Consider the following 20,646-nt stretch of genomic DNA (forward strand, 5'->3'; position numbering starts at 1 on the left):
CTAGCATGACTTTCTCTAAGTCTCCACCAGAGGCTTCAGTCCTTCCTCGCCTTCCATTTCTCCAGCGAGATCTCGTAGGCAGTCCAGACTAGAGATCTCTCCTTCCCCTTCCATCTCCCCCAGAGCTATCAGGGGTGTGAGGGGGGACCTCCTGGAAGGTACTTCCTGTGATTTCCTGCCCACAGCTCTTCCCCCTCAAGGGCCTGATCTACTTGGGCCCACAGAAGAAGACCTAGATGACCTGGAGCTTTTACCGGAAAGCATCTGGGGGCTTATTTCATCAGCCATCAACAAGGGCATTGTCACAGGCTTGAGCCAACAAGGGGCAAGTCTCAAAGGGACAAATGGCCCTGGATGGGGTCCCTTGTCAGGTGCTCTAAGACAAAAGGCCCGACCCAAGAGGCCTCCAGACCTACCTCACCTTCTATGGTCAGCAAAGGCTCTGTCTTGGGGGAGGAGGCCTAACACGAAATGCAACTATCTGAGGATGAGGAAGTCCTTCCTCCCGATCCTCTAGCCTTTCCCAGGCTCTTCACTCCCTCTATGTTTAAGCCCCTCCTGCACAAGGCCTGCAGAACCATGAAGTTGGGGGGAGGCACCTAAGCCACGGGATCCTAACCAAGTTATGTTCTCAAACAACTCTACTGATAAGGAGGAAGTCCCAGTTCTTCCATTGTTTTTAGAAGTAGTGAAGAAGCAGTGGACATGCCCTTCAGTGTTTCCCAACCTGAGAGGTAATGATAGCCGCTTCTACAATATGGAGCAGGCTTTCTCACAAGCTCTACAAGTCCCTACCGTTGATGCGCCTGTGGCGTTATTGGCCACTTCTTCAACGTTGGTGTCGGGTGATGTAGCTGATAAATTAAAACCCAATGACAAGAGGTCAGAACTTACCCTGCATAAAAACTTCCAGGCCTCCGCTTGGGCAATAAAGTCAGCTGCAGCAGCATGTTATTTTAATTGTACCACGGTATTGTGGTTGCGCCAATTACAAGACCACATTCTGTCCAATGACAACTGTCTATTAAGGACATTACAAAAATTATCGCTGCTATGCAATTTTCCATGGACGCTTCCTTAGACTCTATTAAATATGAGTCCCAGCTTTAGCCTCATCTGTGACCTTCTTTGACTGCGCAACTGGCAGGTGGGCAATAAGTCCAACTGGCACCTGGCATCTGCCCCTTACTCTGGCACTTCTTTCTTGGGCGAATCTCTGGACCCAATTTTCATTGAGACTAAAGAGAAGAAAAAAGTTCTGCCCACCAATCCTAAGAAAACAGACACGCGCCTAGGTCCATACTACTGTAGGCCCTCATACAGGCCACCTGAGCTGGATTATCAACACCAGAGACACTTTCCTCATAGATCGGACAGGCAGAACCCTCATCCTTACTACCAGAACAGAAATAGTTTTCAGAGTCAAGGTCAGGCCAGGCAGCCCTTTCATGGCGGGGGGGGGCACTCCTTTTATAAAGGGAAATGACTCCAACCCAAGTCTCCCTATAGGCAGTCGCCTAGCACTATTTGTGGCACAATGGGATATGGTCACAACAGATGCCTGGGTCAGGACTATGGTGAGGGACGGCCTATGCTTGGAGTTTCTCTTCCTTCCCCCAAACTTCTTCAGGACTTTTCCCCCTTCGAGGAATCCACAGAGGCGCTGTCTGATGGACCTCATCATCCAGCACCTGCTGGAAATTCAGGCGGTAGAACCGGTCCCAGAGATGGAACAAGGGTTGGGGCACTACTCCAACCTTTTTGTTGTCCCAAAGAGTTTGGGGGAATGGAGGGCGATTTTGGACCTCAAATGTCTGAACACTTACCTAGTCTACAGACATTTCAAAATGACCTTCCTCAGATCAATATTACAAAGGATCAGGCGGGGGGACTACTTGGTGTCTGTGGACCTCACTGAGATGTACTTACACATCCAGATTCTACCACAACATCACAAGTACCTCAGGTTTTCACATAGGGGTCCCACTACCAGTACAGGGCTCTCCCCTTCGGCCTAGCCTTGGCCCCATGCACATTTATAAAGGTCCTGGCAGCATTGGCGGCTCACCTGTGTTCCATTCCAATGCTACCTCAACGATGTCCTGGTACAGGCCCAGTCACTCACACAGGCAACATACGACCTCCACCTCACAGTTTGGACTCTACAAACCCTGGGGTTCTCTGTGAACTTCCCGAAAAGCCAGCTATCTCCCGCAACCAGGATTCTTCATCTGGGGGTGATTATAGACTCAATAACAGGAGTAGTCCTCCTATCACCAGATCGATGCTCCAGCCTACAGGCACTCGCCCAGCAAATGCACGCAAGTTGATCAGTTTCCATCTTGGACCTATCACGACTCCTAGGGAAGATGGTGTCATGTATTACAATAGTTCCTGGGCATGCCTGCATGCCAGAGCTCTACAATAGGCTCTCATCCCGTACCAAAGGACACTCATGAGCAACTCATCAATAGCCATTCTTCTGCCAGCAGATGTGTGGCTTTCCCTGCAGTGGTGGCTCTCACCAGTGCTTTTTCGCAGCTCCAAGTTCAGAGAGCCAGAGCGCATTAAAGTAACAATGGATGCAAGTTTATTCAGTTTGGGGGCTCTGATGGGCTCCCAGCTGGTGCAGGGTCGGTGGACAGTCTCAGACCTGCACCACAATATAAACTGGGTAGAGCTGAAGGCAGCTCGCCCGGCACTTCACCAATTCCAGGACTCCCTAATTGAACAGCACGTTCTCCTTCTGATGGACAACATCACCACAAAGGCACACGTGAATCGTCAAGGGGGCATGAACTCCAGGAGCCTTTGGCTGGAAGCTCTGAAACTCAGGTCATGGGCTGAGAGACGTGTCATCAATTTGATGGAAAACATATGGCGGAACACATATCAGGCATGGCCAATCACCAGGCCAATTGGCTAAGCTGAGCGACAATAGACCACGGGGAGTGGCAGATCCACCCCAGACTGTTCTGCAAGATTTGTCATCTATTCAGCACACTGTTGGTGGACCTATTTGCTACACCGGCAAATGCGCAGCTCCCGCACTTCTTCTCGAGGATTCCAACTCAGACCGCAGAAGGGATGGATGCCCTGAGGAGCAGATGACCGAAAGGCCTATTCTATGCCTTTCCTCCCCTCCCTCTGATTCTGAGGACCCTGAGAAAGGCAGAGGCAGAGTGAGCAGACATAATCCTGCCAGCACTGCACAGGCCCAGACAGCCATGGTTCGTAGACCTGGTCCAGATGTCCCTCTCCACCCCATGGCAGATTCCTCAGGAGGAGATCTCCTTGTGCCAGGGTGTCCTAATCCACCCGGACCCCCAGTGGCTCCACTTGACTGTCTGGCACTTGAGCGGAGCCTCCTGAAGAATGCAAATCTTTCTGCCAGGGTCATCATGACCATCGAGGCGTCGAGGCGCCCGTCGAACACGAGGATATATAATTCCACGTGGTCGGCATTCCCCAGCTGGTGCTCCTCCTTTAACATTTCCCTAACTATGGCCTCTGTTCCCAAGTCATTGTTTTTTGCAGATGGCATAGACAAGAGCCTGTCCCATAACACCCTTTGGTGGCAGGTGGTGGCACTATCTTCAGGGAAGATACCACCTCCCTGTCGCAAGTCCCTCATGTCAGGAGATTCCTACAGGGAGAGGCTAACCTGTGTCTGCCCACGGTCCACTTAGTCCTTAGAGCCTTGACAGACTCCCCCTTCAAGCCATTAAGGACAACCCACCTCAGGGTTCTATCTCTGAAGGTTGCATTCCTGGTATCCATAAGTACCGCCAGGTGCATATCAGAACTAAGGGCACTATTATCTAAAGGGGACCTATGGGTATTCACCAGGATAGGATGGTCCTTAGGTTGGATCCAACGTTCCTCCCAAATATTAATTCTACCTTCCATAGAGTGCAGGAAATCATACTCCAAAACTTTTGCCCAGCGCCTTCCCACGAGAGGGAATGCCACTGGCACCGACTGGACGTCCACCGAGCTCTCTGATGCATGGCGGCATTTCAAAAATCTGAGGCACTATTTGTCTCACTCCAAAGCGCCACAATGGGTGGCTAGGGTCTTCCACGACCATTGGCAGGTAGCTCAGGCAGTTCATCGTCACGGCGTATAATAACAATAACACAGGAGAATGTGTCGTTCTAATATAAATATAGATGAAAATGAGCACAGCAGCACTTTGGATATGAAGGGCAAGATACTTTGTTGTATGTCGAGGTCTGTACAAGGCATCTGTCACAGTGGTGGGTTCTGGATCCCATTGCAACCGGTACGGTGCAACAGGGCCCGGCGTCCACTACATGAACAAGTGCAGCATGCATGCACATACACGCAGTGCGCGCATGCATCCTTACCTCCTGCGACGCTTTGTGATGCTTCCACGACGCTCCAGTTTTTTTTATTATTCTCTTATATATAGTTACAGGTATACATTCACATAGTTATTGTTCTTATTTATCTTTATCACTTTTACATATTTGTTTTTTCCATATAAAAGGTTAAAGTAAACATTCTGGGTTGCTTTGCTTACCATCCCATACACCTATTTTGTATACTCACCGCCCTATTTTTTCTTTTCTTTTCACTCTCCATCCCTTCTCTACTTTCTTCCTCTACTTTCCCTTTCCTTCTTCCTTTGCCTTACCCTACTCCTCTCTTCCTCTTCCCCCTCTTCCCTGCTCTCCTCTTTCTATCCCTTCCCTCCTTCCTCTCCTTTCCTCTTTCTTCCTTCTCTCCCCTTTCTTCTCTTCTTCTCCTCTCCTCTCCTACTCTCTTCCTTTCCTTTTCTGTTGTTGTGGTTATCTCTTTTCAACTCTGAACTGGTGTATTTTCGAGATGGTATTCCCGCAAACCCGGTTATAATTTAATGTTTGTCCTTTCCTGTTCCCTTTTCTTCATTATCATATCCTAACTATTTTTTTCTATATATCTCATTCTTGAACATATAATTAAATATTAATTATAATATTATACTAATATTAGTATACTAATATTAATATATAAGCTGCATGAATCTCTTTGTGAAGGCATCAAAAATCAAGTGTAAGTCAAGGTGATATTTATTTTCAAAATGAATAGAGAATGATAAAGGGTTTGGAAATGAAGGGGAAAGTTCTCTGTTAGAGATCCAGCAGACATAGTAATCTTCCTTTTTTTACAGGAAAGTAAAATAAATAGAATTATTTTATACTACACCACAACTTTATTTTTATTTATTTATTGTTGATAGCATTATACATTGGAAATGCTGTTTTATTATTCTTACAGAAATACATATGTAATGCAGAAGGGTTGCTAATTTTTTTTACTACCGGTTCGGGTGCGCTCCTGTGCGCTCTCTCTCTCTCTATCACCAATGCTTCTGCGCATGTGCAGAAGTTTCTGGGCAGGTGGGCGGAACCTCCCCGGCAGCTACTACCCATTCAGCCAATCCAGGCCTGGATCGGCTGAACTGGCAGCAACACACCTCTGATGTAATGTACCCATCAGATTAGCTCCTTTATGTAATAAAACTCAGAAAGGAGTCATAGTTTAAATGCATGAAATAAGAGAAAAGTAAAGAAATACTGCTAAAACTAGGCTGCCACCACTTCTATATGTTAGTTGCAATTTGTTACTTGAAGTTTTCATCCAATTCATTCTTTTCTATAACATATCATTACAAGATCTATGCATCTTGTGCAAAATACAACTTTGTGTCATCATCACTTCTCCTCTACCCCAATCATTTCTTGCATATTTATACATATATTCATAGTACGAAGTGATCTTATATGTGTTATTTCCTGTCCAGTATTGAACAAATCACTAAATATGCCAATTATTTTCCTTTCATGTTATTCCACTCTTACTGCATTCTGCAACGAACAGCAAGACCATATTCAAGCAAAACATTCTACAATTGAAGTCTAAACTCTTTATCATTTGCCTTTTCTAAAAGAAAAAATAAAGTGAACTTTTTTTCTCCCAGCAATATATTTCACAATGAGCTGTTAAGGAGCAGAAATCTAGTCTATGCACATCCTGGTGTATGCACACATAAAAATGTAGTATAATTCCCAAATTTTACTCATTTTCACCTTTCATACTTTGTTGATCAAAATAACAAGCTAATTCCCTTGAAGTGTTGACATTAGCTTTGACGCCCCCCCCCCCCTTACCTTTCTGTAGGGAAACAGTGAAGTTATTTTCTAATCATCGGGCATAGTTAATGTGTTCTCAAACAAAATATCAATAAAACAAGTCACCCAACGTATTTGCAAGATTGATGCCAGCCCTGTTGGGTAAACTAGACCAGATGCACTAATTCTACTTGCATTAACAGAATCTTGCAACTTGTAAGGTACCACTTATCACTACCATTATCACCTGGTAAATTAGGGCAGGTCCTTCCTAAATTTATTTTTCTGACTGTTAATCCACTGGGGGCTCCTCATTTTCTTGTCTGATTGTTTTCAAGACAGCATCTCTTCCCCTTGTTCTACAAGGTCATCCACACATTCAATTTTAGTTCCACTTTCAGAACTTCTCAGCATCTTTTTTAAAACTAATTCTCTCAAATTTTCATTATTAGCCATAAATCAATAAAAGATTCATGTTTGCTGGTAGTTATTGACTTTTTTTTTATTTTTGTCCAAATTTTATTGATTTTAGAAATTTTACAGGGAAAAAGGGTTAAAAGGTTATAGAACATTTTGACAGCTACATCGTGCGGGGGGTGAAGCCCCCCCCCAGGTCTCACAACTTTTGCAAACAAAAATAGAAAAATATCAACATTTACATAGGTATTAGCAGTTTTGAGTTTAACACAAAATCATCAGTATGTTTCAATCATCTTGTTTTGTATCACTTCCATAAAGGTACATTGTAACAACAATTGCAATAATGTTTCAAATCACTTTTGTGATCTGAGTCTTCTAGTTGTCGCATCCTCCCCCCCCCCATCCACTGGCAGAACCTCAGCCCCTCCCTCCTTTGTTTCTTGTGTAACATCCCCCATTTCACATAAGAGAGCACTGTGTTTTTTAGTGAAAGCCTCTGCTTCCACAACTGTGTTGATTCTAATTCTACTGCCCTCTCAGAAAATCAACATGCCTTCTGGTAACAGCCACCTAAACCAGACCCCATTATTGTATAATTTTTTTGCTAAGAAGGAATATTTCCTTCTCTTATCTCTTACTTTCTTTGGGATCTGCTTAAGGATGGTTATTTCTTTATCCTTATATTTTAATGGTCCTCCCCTTTGAGCTCCTAGAACCTCATCTCTTGTAGTTTTTCTAAGAAATTTAACATGAACTTCCCTTGGAACATTGTGTGTTCTTGCATAGGCTGAATTAATCCTATAGATCAGGTCAATATCCCACCAAAGCTGTTGTTTATCTCTATTAATATATTCTGCTAGTATTGTGGTCATAATCTCCTTAAGATCTTCATTCTCAACTTCTGGCAAGTTTTGGAACCTAAGGAAAAAAGACATCCTTTCAAATTCCATTTTTATCATATGATTTTCAAATTCTACATTCCCCCTTTGGATTGTCTTCACCTCGTCTCTCATCCCAACCGCACCCTCCTCCAGTACACCTATCCTCTGTTCATTCCATATGGTTTGTTGTTTTGTCTCTCTGAGCTGTTCATTTAAGTCCTGCAGTTGTTTTTTTTATTTCGTCCTGTCCCTTTAAGATAGATTGAAGCATCTGATGAATAGACAAATCCTTTGCACTCTCTTCAGGGGCTTTAGGTTGTAAAAAGATCCCAGTTGTGACTGGTGAGCAATCGGGCTGGACGTGGAAGATGTCGGGGCCGATGAGGCCTTACCAGGCAGTAACTTCTTTGGACCCATCATGAGGCTCAGAGATAGTTATTATTCTATACAAAGAAATGGTGTCTGTGGGAAAGCACAGCCGGTAGGGATCACCAGGCAAGCAAGTCCAAAGAAGAATAAATCATCTGATACAAAACTAGAGCAAATAGGTGGGTCAAAATATTCCAAATCTAAGGGGAAAACGTATTTGAAGAGGCTCCTGGAGGTCTTTGGGGTGGAAATTAGTTCAAAGCCATAAAGGTTTCCAAGGGAGGAGTCTCATTCATATATACAAAGAAGAAGGAGGAAGTTGGCCATATTGGCTCAGCCAGTACAGGTGGTCAGGAAACAACAAGATCAAAGTTCCCATGCATAGCTTAGAGAAGAATCAGTTCAGCCATCCTTTCCCTCGCAGTTGTAGTCAAAAAAGAAAAATTTTCCCCATTATTTAAGGGAAGTGAAAGTAGATTTTAAACTTTCTCTCTCCCCCATAAAAGGGAGAGATTTTCCAAGTGCCGCTTTTCCAAGGGGGGTGGAATTTTCCCCCCCCCTCCAATCTTAACTCCTCGAAAGGTTGAAACAGAGTCCCCCCAAAAAAACTGCAGAACAGTCAATAGAGTAAAGACAGTAAAAGACCTGGGGAGACCCCTCACCTCACCGCGCTTCAGCTGTTTCATTCAAATTGATCATTTCCTTCCAGGCTGCGTTCGGCGAAGCGCGCGGTGGCATTCCGCGCGCTCCCTATGCTTTCCGGCTCCTGGGACAAAGCTGGAGACCCCCCCCCCGTGGTCGCTGCTGTTCCAGGGGGTCCCAGCAAGCCGCCCCTATGGCAGGGCGCCCCTCCAAGGCACCCTGTGCTCCCCTTAGACTTCAGGGGAGCCCACCGAAACAGCGAGAAGGTGGACGCACGCGACCGTCGCCTTCAGCTGCCGGAAGTCATCCCGGTAGTTATTGACTTATAACCACAATCAGGACAGGAACTTCTACTGCTACAAGAGGCAGTTGTTGAGTCAAGCCCAGTTTTGCGAACCTTTGTGTCTCAGTTGTTAAGCAAATCACCCCAGTTAAGTGAATCACAAAATTGTTATGTAAGTCAAGTTTCCCTCATTGACTTTGCTTGTCGGAAGCCATCTCAGAAGATCGCAAATGGAGATCTCATATCTGCAAGACACTGCAACTGTCATAAATAAATGCTGGTTGTTAGGTGGCCAAATTTTCATTTTGTGACCATAAGGAAGGTGGTCACATTGGATGTATTGTAAATGTGAGGACACATTGTAAATAATTGTTTTCAATGCTGTTGTAACTTCAAATGGTCATTAACAACTGGTTATAAACCAAGGACTACCCGTATATTAATTCTTGGATACATGTGAAAAGTTGTTTGCTTAAAACCTATGTTGGAAACAAGCAACTCTTTTTCTAAGCATACCATGCATTCTTGAGCATCTGAATGACCAAGTCTGTTTCTACTTGTTCATTACCAACTATCAATTCATGTCACTCAGCAAAATAAAACTGATAATTCTTCCTCATAGATATTTGCATGACACAAAATATTTAGAAATAATGCAGCTCTGATTGTCTTAAAATTGAGTCTAACAGAGGTTTTAAGTGCAATTCAGTTGCTTTCATCACTGCGTATAACAGGGTTTGTATTTTGTAATAAATGTGTTTCTAGGTGCCAGAATATTTGTAGAGAATTGTATAAAGACACATTGTCATTTAAAGATATATAGCAATCCTATTTTCCTTCTTGACAAAGGAAAATGAATAAGTCCAGCATTGTATTTCTTCTTTTCAGCACACATAAGCAATTTCCAGCAATAAAAAAAATATGAGTTCTTGTTTTTTGCTTTCACTGTAGTAATGTTCTTGACTATGCTGGGTTTGCAAAACGTGTTAAGTTATGCTTTGGTGTGTTTATTGAATGAACCACAATGCACTGGTTTCATACAATGAAGAAGGTGTTTTAAATTATATTGACTAAATTAGATTAAATCATAAAGAAACAAATCACATTATGGCTAAACAAGATTTGATATTGGTGGTTTTGTTTATCTTGGCTGCAGATTACTGGTATTCTTGTTTTTTTGTTTTTTTTATGCCTTTGTTTGTTGTTTTGACTACTATTATCTACCCATATTCATGAATTTGACATGGGCAGCAAATATTATTTATTTTAGTAACTTTGGCTTATTTAACCATAATTTTATGAACAAACCACAACTGGATGCATTCATGCATCATCTTGGACCATAAATCATGATTTAAAAACTACAGTAGTTCACAGACCTATTTCAAAATGGAAGTTTCAATTCATTGTCTAAATGAATTTTGAAAAGTTTTTCCCCTTTGGATAATTACTACCTATGGGCATGTGTGTGGCAGTGTCACCCAAGAATAGAAGTGATACAGAAAACTAGTAAATGATAAAAATACAAACAACTGAAAACATCTGGATGACCTGGAGTATTTGCACCTTAGTTTTCCTGCTGTGTTTAAGTTTTTTGGGAATTTCTCCAGAAGGAATTTTCTATTTGTTTTTTTTTTTCATATCTAGTTACTCTTCTTATCTTGTGCTACATTTTCTTCTTCCCATAGCCTGGTCCATCCAAATAGGCAAGCTGGTCAACAGGAGAATAGAAAGATCAAAATGGTGATTATAAGAGCGCAAATCTAAACTGTTCCCTTTGTGGCAATCAGGGATGTCTGCAGTGCAGAGAATAGGTGAAAAAAAGTTTATACGATGGCCTCAACCATGCAGTCAAAGCCTTAACTTTAGTAGGCTCCTACAATCAAATTTAGCTGAAAATAGGAAATCTCAGGTGAGACAATGAAAAATAGAGCTACACAAGATGTTTGCTTGTGTGAGTGTGTGTTTGTATGCATGGCTGTGTTTGATTATTAATTGATTGGCAAATCCTTCTTTTGACAGAAAATTATTTAAAATTCAGACCTTCTTCACTTTGAAATAATGTAAATTCCAAAAGAAATTGGTGAAATTCCACTCCCCCACCTCCACCCACCCCCTCTCTCCTCCTTCTCTCTCTCTCCCTCCTTCCCTCTCTCTTTCTCTCTCTTTGTGAATAACTTTCAAATGAACTTGAAAGTGACTTCTGCCCAACTCTTTTCTACCCACAGTAAATTCTATTGGGGCTAAAGGTTGAGGCACTTTAGCTACACAGACATAATTTTAGGTGTTTTGCAAAAGAAATAGTTGCAGGTTAAATCTGCTTCATTAAAATATACATTAAACTATATTCCATTGTGCTGTGTAATACTGAGGCTTGGTTCTTTGGACTTTTGTTAACAGAGATGGGTTGTGTGTTTTTTCTTCTTCTTTTGTGTAACTGCTTTCCTTACATTGGTTTTTCATAGCCATGTTAGAAAAAAAAACAGTCTTTAGTTATTAAAAGCTGGAGATTGGCCTCACATGGCTAAACCCAGCTGTAACCTTCTTGTGAGTCTTAAATATGAATTATTGGAGCCTATAAACAGAACATTTCATTAGCCTTTTGCTCATGTTGAGCTTCTGGAAACGTTCCAGCCAAGGAAGAAGAAAGGGATTAGTATCTGTATAAAAGAAGGGACGGATATATTTACAGGCTAAAAGTCTTCTCAGTGATCTGGTTCCTTCTCATTCTTTCCACCACCACCACTCCTATGTCCTCATTGCATCATCTTAGCCATGCTAATAGCATGCCTGTGAAATGTAAGGTGTTCCTGCTAAGCAATATATAGCTAAACTTATGCTAAAATAAATATTTTTAAAGCTCCAGAGGCCCTCAGTGAATTAATTTGCCTATGCATATTTTAAATTGGTCTTTTGCTCACTCGGTTGGCATCATTTGTGACTGGTGTCCACAAGGTATAGTCAAAAAAGGCAAATGATAGCCACAAAGGTCAGTTAAAGTTCCACATATTTTTCATGCACATTCATGACACATACGAAGAAAATCAGAACTTCAAATATATCATATCAATTGCATATCAACATCTTGACTTCAGTGACTATACCTTGTGGACACGCCTGCATTCTACCTCTACTATAGCAAAGCAATACAACCCACGAAACGATAACATTCCCGTGCATCAAAAATATTGAATATACCCACAAATGACCAACTACAGTACTATTACATGGCATCACCATAGGACATAAACCTCTTCAAAACATTTTAAGCAAACCAAAATATTAGCCCATGAAGAAAAAGTAGGAGTCATATAAAACATATAGTGCAAGGACTGTTACAGCTACTATATGGAACAGACAGAAAGAAAACTAGCAGAGTACATCCCCAAGCACCAACTATCAGACAGGACAAAAATTACCATACCGACAAACTTAACCATAGTTTCAACCCAGAAGCTATTTGCTACCCAAACCATGGTAAATCCAAAACCACTAGGGAATTCCTAAAAAATTGGCATCAGAGGTGGGTTGCTCCTGGTTCGTCCTGGATCAGGCGATCCGGTAGTGGCAGCGGAGGCTGGAGGCTCCGCCCACCCACCCAGAATCTTTTGTGCATGCGCAGAAGCATCATGTGCATGCCCAAGCATGCGCGCATACTCGCAAGCAAACCAGTACTAAATAGAAATCCACCACATATAAAACAATATATGTGTATTGATGTCTGATTTGCATGAATGCCAATCAGACATCGATACGCATATATTGTTTTATTCTTGTTGGGTTCTTTTTCATTGTTTATTTTGGTCTTCTAATGTCTTTTGCTTACACTCTTCATTTCTTTTTTAGAGTTATAAGCCGCCTAGAGCAGCCCCATAGCAAGATAAGCAGAAAATAGATGATTGATAGATAGATAGATAGATAGATAGATAGATGATAGATAGATGATAGATAGATAGATAGATAGATGATAGATAGATAGATGATAGATAGATAGATAGATAGATAGATAGATAGATAGATAGATAGATAGATAGATAGATAGATAGATAGATAGATAAGAATCCTAGGAAAAAAACACACAAAAAATCCTAGAACACATTCCATCCAACAACCACCATTCAGATAAGCAGAGATCAACATCAGACAAACAGTCCAAAAACAATAACCTTAATAACAATAACAATTAATGAACTACCAAGGAGGAAACTATACTCCCACCAACACTTCCAGGGCAAGCTACCAAATATAAACAAGAGACAAATTCCAGTCTGACTTGTGCTGATTTTTTTCACATTAAAAACTCATTTAATTTTAATCATTCACATAAAATATTTCCAATGCAGAATTACCACATACAAAGTACTTACATATAACTTGGAACACTTGAGAACAAAGTTTCTTTCCTATAAATGTACATATTTGAAGGACCACCATAAATAATGCAAATAATCTACAGTAATCAGAGAACTACTGTAGTTAAGTTCTATCTGTAAGCATTTATTTTTGGCTCCAAGTATATGCAAGTATTAGTTATAGTACTGTCTAATCGTACTGGTTTAGTCAGTAGAATCCTGGTGTGATTTGCTTATTTACGTTAGTATTTGTAAAAGAATTTCAAAGTGTTGCAAATTGAAGAAAATATAAAAATGTAGCAGTACATTGCAGGCTTAATATTATTTTTCCACTTTTTCCACTTTTTCCATTTTTGATAAAAGTGGAAAAAATAATATTAAGCCTGCAATGCACTTGACCATAGAACAGTATTGGCTGGTTTGCAGTAGGCATAGTTGATGCTTGCAGAAAAGGGAACATGCAAAATCCAACCACCCTTAAGTTCTTAAATTTAAATTAAGTTTAAATTCAAATTATCCAACCCACATTTAGCACAAATATCTTAAAAGGTATACTTAGCCTCTGAAAATTTCAATAATCAGAATTTTCTCTGAATAGATGTCCTGCAAGATGAAGACTGCACTCTTATTTTAGCCACACAGTAGGTGTCACATCACAGAACATTTGCTTCTCAGTTATCCTTCATTCAATGCTGCTTTGATTTCTTGCCATCCACTTGAAGACTTACATTTCTTCTCTTTTCCAAATTAAAGAGGTCTTCAAAAAGCCATTTTGTGGTAAGGATTTCTCCTTCACTGGTGCCCACTTCTCTTTGAGGATCATTGCTCTTGTTTCCTACCGGTATAATTGGGATTTTCTGAACGTCTCCTTTGATCTGACAGATCTGCTCATAGATTGGTTAGAGCTCTTTTACAGATTACCTGTCGGTCACAGAATATACTAACATGAATGCATGGCCTCTTTTGAGATGGAATTGGTGACTTCCAGTGGTATCTGTGATCTAAAGATGTTCTTGTCACAGCTGATCAACTGGTGATATGTATCTTCAACAACGGTGATGTATGTCTTCCAGAAGGTCTCCTGTATGAAACAAAGTACCAAAGAACTCTTACCAACGCCAGCAGCTCCAAATACAACCACTTTGTAATCATTACTTTGCTCTAGCATGCTGCTTGTTCAGCTGGAGATCAAGGAAGAACCTTCAATTTACATGCTCCTTTGGTGAATAGGCACAGAATTGACAATTCCCAAATTCCATTCCATTAGCATTACATGAAAATCTATAAAAGATAAACAGTATCTTAGAGTCAAGCCTGACTGCTGATGATTCCATGGGTACCTGATTGTTACTTTCTAGTTGAGTAATGAAACATCTTCAAACAATCAAGCTCAGCATCAAGGAGTCCCCTGGACATTTAAATAGTACTCAGTTCTTGAAAAGACACCTTAAATTATACCAGTCATTCTTGATCTTAAGCAAGGAACTCAATGCTAGCAGATTTAGCACCGGAGGGTCAGTGCAGTACTGGACCACTGTTATAACACTGGAGCATCAAGTTTCAGGATATGACCTTGGGAAAATACCAGCTTTTGCTTCCAAATAAATACTGATCATTTTGCCTCATTTTTTTTGCATTTGTTTGGGTTGTGCGAATCTGCTACCTCTGCCTGTAATTTATATATAAATAGGTCAATACAAATGATTGGTAGGCAGATAGGTAGGGTTCACAGTAATCACCAGGAAGTGTTTCTCATTCGGTTTAATTCTTCAACTTCTTCAGCAAAATCACATTTCTCTCTGATACAATTACTAGGAATAAGGAAACTATTACCAGTCCTAGAACCTACAAGAAACCTCAAGAAATCCTTCAAAAGCAAGACATCAGTGAAATGTTGGAACAACTATCAAATGCATTTTCCCTTTCTTTTCTCTTGTGTTTTCCTAAGTTTTTATTGAGTATTTTGAAATATATGCACAATTTCTGAATAATTGCCTTTTGGATAAATAATAGAGCTAAACTTACTCCATCTCACTTAGCCATTTCCAGATGCTTGAAATCACCAAATGGAGATTCAGTAAATGTTTTAATGTGTTGCATTGAGTTTAGGCCTACAGCAGTATGGGGATATAACTAGGAAAGTGAAAAATTCCTGTAAAAGCATTTTGATGGATTTGGAAATATGAGGGCAGGAAGTAAAGTTGAACAGAAGATGTAACTCTTAAATGAGACCTTGAATAAGGGAAGGGAAAGGAAATCAAAATAATAAATTGACACACCAATTCTACAACAAGTGTTGATCTTGTAGATGTGACCTCAGTACTTACACCAATATAAGATATTTCGGCCATAAATGGTAATATAGACTCCAGTCATTTTGTCAATGTTTATTTGGTGGTTGAAATATTGGATTAGATTAAATGTGGAATAGAATGACATTGCTTCCCTCTCTCTCTCTCTCTCTCTCTCTCTCTCTCTCTCTCTCTCTCTCTCCCTCCCTCCCTCTCTCTCTCTCTCTCTCTCTCTCTCTCTCTCTCTCTCACACACACACACACACACACACACACACACACACACACACAAAGCTTTATAGCCAAACAGAAAAAGGCAATAGGGTTTTTTGCTCTGTCTGAGCCTCAGATTCCCTGTCATGGGTGCTAAGCTAAGCTCCGTGTTTCCTGTCTGGGTAACCAAGCTGCAATTTTTCATTTTTCTCCCCCATCAGTCACAAATGTGCTTGCTGAACCAGTAGCATAAATGAAAAAGGATGGAAGCAAGCTGGCATGGATTTTGCTAACCACCCTATCAGCCCAGCAGCTCAAGATGCATGCCTCTAAAAGCTTGGGATTTATATAATAAAAAGAAAAGATCAATCAGAAAGAAAATCTGTGGCTTGATATTTGGAAATGCACTTCACTGCACTGTGTGACACATAATGCTTTCATTTTGCCTTGAGAGTAACATTAACAATAATATAGTAGATACATAACAATACTGGAAACAGCACAATAGAAAAGAAAGAATTGGAGAAAAATCACAAAATATAAAGATCTGCAAATAGAAGTGAACTGACAGGGGCAAAGGAAAGCAAAGACAATACCAATAATAATTGACATGCAGTTCCAAAACAACTGGAGCATTACTTGAACACCATCAGCATTGACAGAATCATCATCAATCAATTTCAATGCAGCTTTACTTGGAACAGCTTACATCTTGTGATGATAGCAGTAGTAATAGCACTTAGACTGGTGATTGCCTGATTGGGGTAGTGTTTACTTACACTTTATTTATTTGTTCAAATATCAGACATACAAGGAATTTGTCTCCAGTACAGAAGCATTCAGTGTATCTACAACAGCATATAATAATAATGTGACAAATCACAATGCCAAAGTGTATAGGCAATAAAAGAGGGAAGTAAAAAATAAGAGATAAATAATAATATTAATACTGCAACCACGTCTTATACATATGCGTTAGACAAAAAATTCTTGGTTGTTAGTCTAATATCAGTCTTGGTATAAATCCTTGCTCAATTGGGTGTTGATTGCTGGTGGTCTTTTTGTTTCATTTTTGGCTTGTTGATTGCCTGTTTTGAGGCAACCTAGCTGTTATTTATGTCTATGTGCCTATTGATGGCTAATTTGTCTGAGTGCAAGCCTTCCAGGAATTCTGTGGAAGTTTAGGACTTGGATTGGTCTAGGACGTTCACAGTTTCATAGTTGAGACCATGGTTAAGTCTGCTTGTGTGTGGTGAAATTAAGGAGTTTTCATTGTATATTCTGGTAAGACATTTAAATTGCTAATGAAATGTCTGCAAGAAAATAGCCAAGTTCAGAGAGTACCAAGGACTCCACAGTTCAGTCCTGAGCTACAAATATTCTCTTCTATCAGTAGAAAAATACAGATATTTGCTGCCCTCTAGTAGTTATTCAGGTTTTGTAGACCTGATCTTGTAGTCTTTGTGACTACAGATATGCAGCTCTCATCTCTGAAAATGGGATTGGGAAAGGTGGTTTTCTCAGTTTTTTGTTTCACTTTACAAGAAGACACTTCTTTCTAACTAATATATTTAATGTAGCTTTTGTACTCTCACAATTTCCTAAGAAATAAATAAGATATACCAGAATTCTAACTACTCCAAATCTGGCTGGTTGGCTTGTGTTTGTTTGTTTGTTGGTCAAATTACAAAGAGGGAGGTCGGGGTAAGATGAGGGGAGGTAGGATCTGTTGTTTCTCAATCAACCACCTCCACTCTGGTGCTCCCCCATCTAGATTATTTTATGGTTCTCCTTCTTCTTCTTTCTATGTATCTCCATAAGTTTCAGTTTCCCTAGTTCTACCCACTGTGCTGCTGAGATAATAATCCCTCTTCTCTCACTCAGTCATTTATTCAATAATGTCTTTAAGTACCCATTGGTCATTTTCTTCTATAGCTGTTTATGAGCCTTCTGGAAGTGGATTACCATCTTACATACCTACTCTACTTTTGATGATGTTTCTTTTCATGTGACTTCTCCTCAGATCTGGGAGGTGTTTGCAGAGTCACAACTTTTAGAATACAAACTGAAAAATGATAAAGATGCTATACGATAAATTAGAAATGATTAATATACATCTCTTTTGTTATCAAATTTACCATTAGCACCTCTTGATATGTTATCAGCAGACAAGAATAAAGTGGCTTTTAATGGTAGTTCTAGCCATTTCAATAGACATGCTCTAGTAGTCTAGGAGAGAAGCCAAGTCATTATAATGATACTTAATCACCTCATGACATAAAGAGCTTATTTATACTGTTGATGTCCAGAGGCTACTACTGAGTATTATTGTTCTTCTATAAGAAACCTACTTATATGAAAATGAGGCTTCCCAATTTTTTCATTCATGGATGCAACATTGCTGTTGATGAAATTCTATTCATTAACAGTAGACTAGAGATGAAGCCAACAAGTTATTGATGCTTCTTACTCTTCTCTGAATCACATCCTTAACAAATAAAAAAATGTGTGTGAGCTTAAGATTGGAAACATATGTATTGAAAACCTGTCAACCAAGGATAACGTTTAAGATAAGATCTTCGAGGGTTTTTTAGGAATTAACATCTTCAGAATTAGAAAAGAGCTATTTGAGGGCCTGAGTGAAGACAAAAAATGCTGTAGTGAAACCATAATACTGAACAAACGATTGTCCATCACCTGAAAATGTATTCAACCTTACTTTAAGGACTGAAATTCCAGGGTGGAACATGGGTTGTGTTTGGATGTAGAAAGTCCAGATTTAATTCCTAGTATTTGACATTTAAAAATACTTGGTAGCAGGTGTTAGGAAAGACTCTGAAGAGCTAACTTTAATTAACGTTAATTAATTTATTAAACATCACGTTATTTTAATTAAAGTAAAATACATCAAATGTGTTTTTGAAAACAGATCATATAACCTTCTAATCCAGCAACTGCTTCTCTCAATAGTCACCAGATGACTCCGGAAAGGTTCCATAGTTGCCCCATAGCAACTTATTTCTAAGGACATAATACCTTTAAAATGAAATGTTTGATGAAGCCCTATTATTAATAGTTATTGTTAGTTTACACAATATTGTCTTTTCTACTCCCTCTTGAAAGTCTACAAATATAGGAACCATCAACAGATTCTGTGGCAGCGAATTCCTTAAATTAATTTTGTATCATGCATTATTTTGCCTGTTTAGAAACTAATACCTATTAGGTTCAATGAAAGAGTCATTTCTCTCCCAGAGAATTCCTCAGTTGGAGAAGTTTCAAGGACAGGAGGAAGCAATGTTCTTGCAGGATCAGGATTATGTATCTAAGTTGTGTTGGGAATCATTTAATTGAAAAGGAGGATATTCCAAGGGTTGAAGGATGCATTTTTAAGATAAAGGCTGAACATTTTTAAAATCTATTTATTGACCTAGTACGTACTGTGTTTTCCCAAAAATAAGACAGGGTCTTATTTTCTTTTGACCCCCGAAATAAACACTTGGCCTTATTTTCGGGGAGGTCTTATTATTTTTTAGGTGCAGGAGGCAGTGAGCATGGTCACCTCATGGCTGCTGCTGTGTTGCAATATTTTCAGGGAGGACTTATTTTTGGGGGAGGGCTTATTTTAGTGCATGTGCTCAAAAGCCCAGTTGGGCTTATTATTCAGGGAGGTCTTATTTTCAGGAAAACAGGTTATATGCAGTTTTGATTAGAAGAAATATGTCTTTCCTTTTAAGATAAGACTTTACTTTGATGGGTGGACCTGTTTGTGAAAAATCATTTGTTGCATGGACCAGGAAGTACCTCTCAGACATTTATATCCTACAGATTGAGAGAATAAAATTAGAGAACAGGTTATTTACATCACCTTGAATTCTGGAAACAAGAAGGAGAAATGAAGAATTACAAGATTATTCAAGTTCTGGTCTAATGAGATCATGCCCGTATACTAAGCCTCTCATGCCATCTTAATTTTACAAACCAATGATCTTCCACACCATTTGGAAAAGGACTTTATTGCAATGGCCTTCCAAGCCGATTTTAATGCTCAGCCTTGTTCCATCATTTATCATACTCATATACAATCTGCATATTTTCAGCAAAATGCATTTGAAAGTCTTGAAAGAAATTAGAAGCCTGCCTAGGGATGAATCTGGCATTCATTTAGAAGACCTTGGTTGTAGATGGAAGTGATGGAGCCTGCCCAGGAATTTTGCCACATGAGGCGGAACAGCAAAAGTTTCCACCTATGCCATCTTTGTATTTAAGAGCAGGCAATCTATTTTTGGCATTTGAAGCAAAATATTCCCCAATTTTCCACTTTCTAGTAGTAAAAGCCAATACTAATACGTAAATACCAAACAATTTACTGCGATTTCCTGATACTCCAGATCTACTGTTTTCACTTTGCTTGTTTCCATCTCCCCACCACTTGCTTTTCTAATATGGAATTATTGCTCTGAAATCCAAAAACAAATCTGAGTCACATAATTAATAAATAATAAATAAATAATCAGGAGCATGGTAAGAACTCACTTTTTTGCAAATAGCAATTATGTATTACCATAATTTCTATTTAGGAAAACAATAGGTTATTCTTTCACAATTCTTTTGCGTTTAAATTGCAATTAAATGTTGGGCATTCTAATGCAGATGTGACCATCGGTTTCAAAGCATTGGCTCTATGTGATTGAAGTCCACACAGTTAAAGCTGCTGAGATTAAAAAATACAGTTCTAGTCCAATGCCTCATTCTCTTCACCAGCGTTCTGAAATACTAAAGTGTGTCATATTGACACAATTAAACTGATATCCATAAGATGGTTGCTGAAGTAAGAGGCTTTTTCTCTCTTGCCAACAATCTACTGATTTTGCTGCTAAAGCAGTGCTGCTTTCTGGATTTGAATGGGAGCACTTAGGAATGACCCAAGACAGCTTTTGGAAGGCTATGGATCAGTCTGGGAAGGGAAGTCTTGAAGATTCCAGTTCCCTTTGGAAGTGGTCAGAAAGTCATAGGTGTACATTCTCCTTTCAGCAGTTCGTTTTCTTAAGCGTGCCT

General features: G+C 39.8%; 1 protein-coding gene and 1 pseudogene across 2 annotated transcripts in view; one reads left to right on the forward strand and one right to left on the reverse strand.

Annotated features, from left to right (window-relative positions):
* The window catches only part of PTPRN2 (protein tyrosine phosphatase receptor type N2), a gene marked incomplete at its 5' end in the record, with an annotated part of 788,338 nt that overhangs the window by 555,257 nt on the left and 212,435 nt on the right, over positions 1 to 20,646 (forward strand). The window lies entirely within an intron of this gene.
* Positions 13,733 to 14,259, reverse strand: LOC309382005 (GTP-binding protein Di-Ras2-like; annotated as a pseudogene). The gene has a single exon. The product of its transcript is annotated as a GTP-binding protein Di-Ras2-like (transcript).

The sequence above is a fragment of the Natrix helvetica genome (genome assembly GCF_964273705.1).
Source record: "Natrix helvetica genome assembly, chromosome: Z".
Classification (NCBI taxonomy): Eukaryota; Metazoa; Chordata; class Lepidosauria; order Squamata; family Natricidae; genus Natrix; species Natrix helvetica.